The sequence below is a fragment of the Suricata suricatta genome, chromosome 5 (assembly GCF_006229205.1).
Source record: "Suricata suricatta isolate VVHF042 chromosome 5, meerkat_22Aug2017_6uvM2_HiC, whole genome shotgun sequence".
NCBI classification, from domain to species: domain Eukaryota; kingdom Metazoa; phylum Chordata; class Mammalia; order Carnivora; family Herpestidae; genus Suricata; species Suricata suricatta.
This window is the reverse complement of record NC_043704.1, coordinates 154,645,188-154,650,315: the sequence shown is the minus strand read 5'-3', so window position 1 is coordinate 154,650,315 and position 5,128 is coordinate 154,645,188. Positions and strand designations below refer to the sequence as shown.

The 5,128-nt window shown below is 57.6% G+C and overlaps 1 long non-coding RNA gene and 1 gene segment (V, D, J or C); one reads left to right on the top strand and one right to left on the bottom strand.

The window, feature by feature from the left end:
* The window catches only part of LOC115292453, a 494,271-nt gene that overhangs the window by 332,124 nt on the left and 157,019 nt on the right, over positions 1 to 5,128 (top strand).
* LOC115292459 overlaps positions 7 to 5,128 on the bottom strand; it is a 6,503-nt gene continuing 1,381 nt past the window's right edge. Inside the window, exons 1-3 of one of the 3 annotated variants that reach the window (XR_003909003.1) lie at positions 4,904 to 5,116; positions 318 to 478; positions 7 to 106 (exon numbers count right to left, since the gene is read on the bottom strand). This is a non-coding gene — a long non-coding RNA (uncharacterized LOC115292459). The other 2 variants (XR_003909005.1, XR_003909004.1) reach the window with 2 other exon arrangements.

Below are 5,128 nucleotides of genomic sequence, written 5' to 3'. Positions count from 1 at the left end.
ATGTTGGAAACACCTAACTGTACTTTTCAAATGTCTTTTCTGTCCTCTGACTGTGATTCTTTCAAACACTTTTCTTCAACTATGGAGAGCTTTTTCTTCTTGTAGGCTAGATGCATAAATGCAAGATTTTTAAAAGGAGAATGTAACTACAAAAGGGCCAGTTAATTTTTTTAATGTTTTAAAATTTACTTTTTGAGAAGGAGACAGGATGTGAGCAGGAAGAGGCAGAGAGAGAGAGACACAGAATCTGAAGCAGGTTCCAGGCTCTAAGCTGCCAGCACCCCCACAATACAGCTAATCAGACAGATATTACCTACCTTTACTGGATGTCATAAGGATGTCTCCGTCCCACAATGCAGTAGGAGATTCTCCTCTGTTTCCTTGTTCCAGCACATTCCTGGGCAGCGCCAGCGGCCTGCGGCCCTCCCCACTGTGTCCTCTGTGGCAGCCAGTCTGACAGCACCGATTCCCGGGGCATCTAGAGTGAGGACATCGAGTCCCTCAGCCAATGTGTGTGAGCGGGAGCCCCTCACCTGCTGAGTGAGGACCACTCCCAGCTCTCCAACCACACTGGTGCTCAGTCCTTGGGCCCGGCTCTGCCTGGGCCGGGCTCCTCCCCTGTGTGATGATGTGCACTGACTCAGCTCCCCGCACCTGGTGTGCCCACTGCTGTTAAACACTCAACGAGCCCCTCCTGCACTGCTGGTGGGAATGCCAATTGGTGCAGCCACTCTGGAAAACACTGTGGACGCTCTTAAAAACTATCAGTAGAACTCCCCTATGATGCAGCAATAGCACTGCTGGGGATCTACCCAAAGGATACAGAAGTGCTGATGCAGAGGAGGACATGTACCCCAAAGTTCATAGCGGCACTTTCTACAATAGCCAAATCATGGAAAGAGCCTGAATGTCCATCACCTTATGGATGGACCAAGAAGATGTGGTATATGTATATACAATGGAGTACTACATGGCAATGAGAAAGCATGAATATGGCCATTTGTAGGAAAGTGGATGGACCTCAAGGGTGTCATGCTAAGCGAAATAAGTCAGGCGGAGAAGGACAGATACCATATGTTTACACTCATAGGTCTAACAGGGGAACAGGAGAAACCTAATGGAGAACCAGGGGGAGGGAAAGAGAGTTAGGGAGAGAGAGGGACACAAAACCTGAGAGACTATTGAATATTGAAAATCAACTGAGGGGTGTAGGGGAAGGAGGAGGGGGGAAAAGAGGTGGTGGTGATGATGGAGGGCACTTGTGGGAAGAGCACTAGGTGTTGTATGGGAACTAATATGACAATAAACTATTAAAAAAAGCAATAAGATAAAATAAAATTAAATTAACAGTTAAAAAAAAAAGAAATGTGTGCCCCTCCTCCCATGAAGCTGCCCCGCCTCCTGGGGCCAAGGCCCCGCCCCCTCCCCCACCAGGAGGGGACCCTGGGAGATGCATCCTGTGGCAGAGGCCCCGGGTCTGCTGGGGACATGACCCTGCTCCTCCAAGGGACTCTGCTGTTCCTGTGGCTCTGGCGGGGCAGGCGCCAGGTGAGGGTGTGGACGCACCGTCTCAGCAAATCCCAGCACGGTTCACATTAGGGATAACTGGGCACAATGCACTTGTCAGCACAAAACAGGCATCACATGTTTCCGTTTGTAGCCATAAAGCTTAGCCGACTGGGTCAGCAAGCAGACAAGGGTGGGAGCTGTCAGGAGACCCCACAATTCCGACCGGATGGCTTCGTGGACGGGGCTTCAGACTCCACAGACGTGGTCGTTGCCATGCTGACCTGCTGCAGGACACAGTGAACCATGCTCCAAAGCGCCCAAAGAGAAAAGTGCGGCCCGTATTCACACCAAGAGCCAAATCCATGAAGGGCACAGGAGGAAGCCAAATTCGTCCAGCCCCCTGAACTGGGCGGTGTCTACAGCTCTCACAGGCCCCCAGTAGATGCACAGTGATGATGCCTCAGGAGGGAGGAGACTCGGTTAAGTATCACTCCAACCAGATTACCTGAGTCTGCCGTGGGCCTGCTGGGTGTGACCACCTGCTCAAGGTGGCCCTCAGAGTCTGGAGAGCAGCTCTGAAGGCCAACTTCCGCCCTGCCCAGTGTCACCTGTGCTGTGCTCGCACAGATCCCCTCCCTGGTTGGTGCTGGCACTGGAGACCCAGTGGCTGGACCTTCCCCTCCGGGTCTAAGGGCACGTCTCCAGAAGAGCCAGCTCAGACCTCCCTTTGGAGAGCTGGAAGCAAGGTGTCGAAGGCTCAGCTACGACCCACAGCCTCCGAGAGGCAAGAGCAGCACCCTGCCTGCCACGGCCACAGCAGACTCACGATCCACGGGCTCTCTGGACAGACACACAGCAGGGCCTGGGCATTCCAGGCCCCAGGCAGCAGGACACCAGTCCCACCCCTCCCCACACAGCTGGCATCCTCCTAAAGTTTCGTCCTTCTGGTTTCAACAGTGTGGCCCAGAGGAGCCACAGGGCACTGATGGGGAGGCCACAAAGGCCACGAAGGGACAGAGATTGAAGCTTATATGTTAGTCTTTCCCAAGGGACAGCGAGTATGTGTGACTGAGGGGCGTGCAGCATGTCACCTATGTATTCAGCAAGTCCTTTATGTCCAAACACCACTGCCCACAAACTGCCACAGTGCTGTCCAGCCTGGGGATGCCCAGCTGCTCCCACTGAAGGGCAGACACAGGAGTTTCTGGAGAAAGCGTCCGGGAGCGGTCCTGGCTCACAGCCTGGGTGCCCCGCTCCCCTCCGTCGTGGAGCCACTCCAGTCAGCATGGGCACTGGGCTCACTGCACGCAGGACCCAGCTCCTAATCAGATGTGACCCCTCAGGAGCCCCAACATGGCCGCTGCACCTGCACCAGAGACCTTGGGTCCTAGGACATGTCCATCACATCTCAGCTGCACTGCACACCCACACCAGTCATCACTGGTCCTGGTGACAACTTTGCCCTAGCCGTGCGTGGGCTGGGTTCACCCCCACAGGCCCAGGGACATTTGATGCCCAGGTGAGTCCAGGGTCCCAGCCAGCAACCTTGGAGCCAGTGTAGGGGTTGGTCTTGGCTTATGCAGTGGCCTTGATCATAGTAGCACGGGCTCTGCAGAGGCACCGAGCATGTCTGGAGCTCTGGAATCCTGGCCAATGGGGTGGACAGAACCATCTGGCCAACAGACCCCACTGCAGCCACTCGGAGAACCCCCTTGCCCTTGGGACAATAGGCAGTCAGAGCTCCAGCTCCCAGGATGAAGGCGGAGGCTGTGTGAGCATGTAGGTCACCCTTGGCAGGCAAGTGCCCTCAGCTTGGGTGCCTTGGTGCACATGGGCCCCAGGAGCCTTGGGAGGAAGCCCCACCTCTCACCAGAGCCCAGAGGAAAAGTGTCCATCCAGGCAGCTTGCTCTCCAGAGTCACCCCGACCACAGAAACCGCACCCAGGCAGGTGCTGACAGACAGAGGTGGGAAGCCCTCTGCAGGTTAGGTGGGCTGAGACGGACGTGCAGGGCTGGCACACAGGTCACCGTCGGCAAACTCCAGCAGACAGGAGAGGGGTGCAGGGCATGCAGACCGTCGCTGGCCATGCCAGGGACAGGGAGAACCCCAGAGAGGGTGCAGAGAGCAGAAGGACGCCACCAGACCCCCTGAGCCAGGGAAACTGCAGACATGTCAAGCCCGTGCGGAGCCACCTTGACCCATGAGGCTCCTGTCAGATTCATCCTGCTCACCTGACTTTCAGAACAAAAACCCACTAGAAAGGTGGGACCTGCCCCAGAGACGGCCCTGGGCCAGCAATGTCCGCAAAGGTGGACATAGGCTCCCCCACAGCAAAACGATCTTGTGGCCTGACTACGTTGGCCAGTCCTGCCCCGACAGTGACACAGCAGACCCACAGGCATGAGCTCCTGGGGCAGGTGTGCTGCTGGGCAGGTCTGGGAAGAGGGGCCTGGTGGCGTGTGTCCACATGCAAAACACACCCGAGCCCGGGAGGCAACTTGATGACGGTGCAGAGAGACCCCACTGCACAGGGTCGACAGGAGGCAGGGGTCCACAGGGCACTGGGCTGCCTGTACTGTGTGTGCAGGGTGGACAGGACCACACACCAGCATCGAGGGCCTGGTGGGAGCCCAGGAGGCTGGGCCTGGGAGGGACTCAGCAGGAGACGCTGTGGTTGCCCTTGGAGTTTGTACCAGGTGCAGACACTGCCTCTGTCATGAGACCTCAAAACCTGACGCAGGCATGTGTTCAAACTCCCCACCTAATGGGGCCTGGGGCTGGGCTTCGGTCACAGCCCTGCTGCTCAGGGTCCCAGAGCAGCGCCCACCCCAGGGCCTAAGGAGAATGGGCACCAACCCGGTCCCCTTGGTCAAGGTCATCAAGGTGCAGAAGCTCCAGAAAGGACTGCCTCCGCCCCAGGCCGCAGTGATGTCAAGGCCAAAAACCCCAACAGGACTCGGGGTGGCTGGGGGCAGGGGCCACCCCCGCAAAGCTCTAGCCTTCTGGCTCCAGAATCCCAAAGAGAACTTGAGAAAAACAGACGCCAAGGTCGGCCAGGCCCTGGGCAGGTGAGGAGGTGAGGAGGTGGGACAAGGTTCCATACTCCAGGGGGAGAGCTCCACGGAACAAGACTCAGCTTTCAGCCCAATAATAATCACCCATCACCGCCACAGAGTCACCAGGGGAGTCAAAGAGGCCAGACTCCTGCAGCCTGGAGTGAAGGTGGGGACCTGTGCAGCCACGGCAAACTTTACCATCTCGGGGACTCTCTGAGCTCCCGCAGCAACCTCCGTGCAGGTGAAGCAGAAGGCACCTGGCCTCTCCTGGTCCTGGGATCCCTCGGGGCTGGGTCTCCCCAGCATCTGGGTCTCCCCTGGGCCTGCACTTCCTCACCTGCATGGGCTCCAGGTCCAGCTCCGGGAGTGCCTCAGGGACCGTCACCACAGTGGCGCAATCCCAGACAGCTCCAGAGAAAAAGGGTCCACAGGCAGGTGGCAAAGGGAGAGAGCCAGTGAGGGGCCAGTGAGGCAGAGCCAGACGCCCTCACACGGCTCAGCCCCCGAGTGCAAGGGCCGCAGCACAGGACTGACCCCTGCCTGCTCCAGCCTCCCAAGTGGG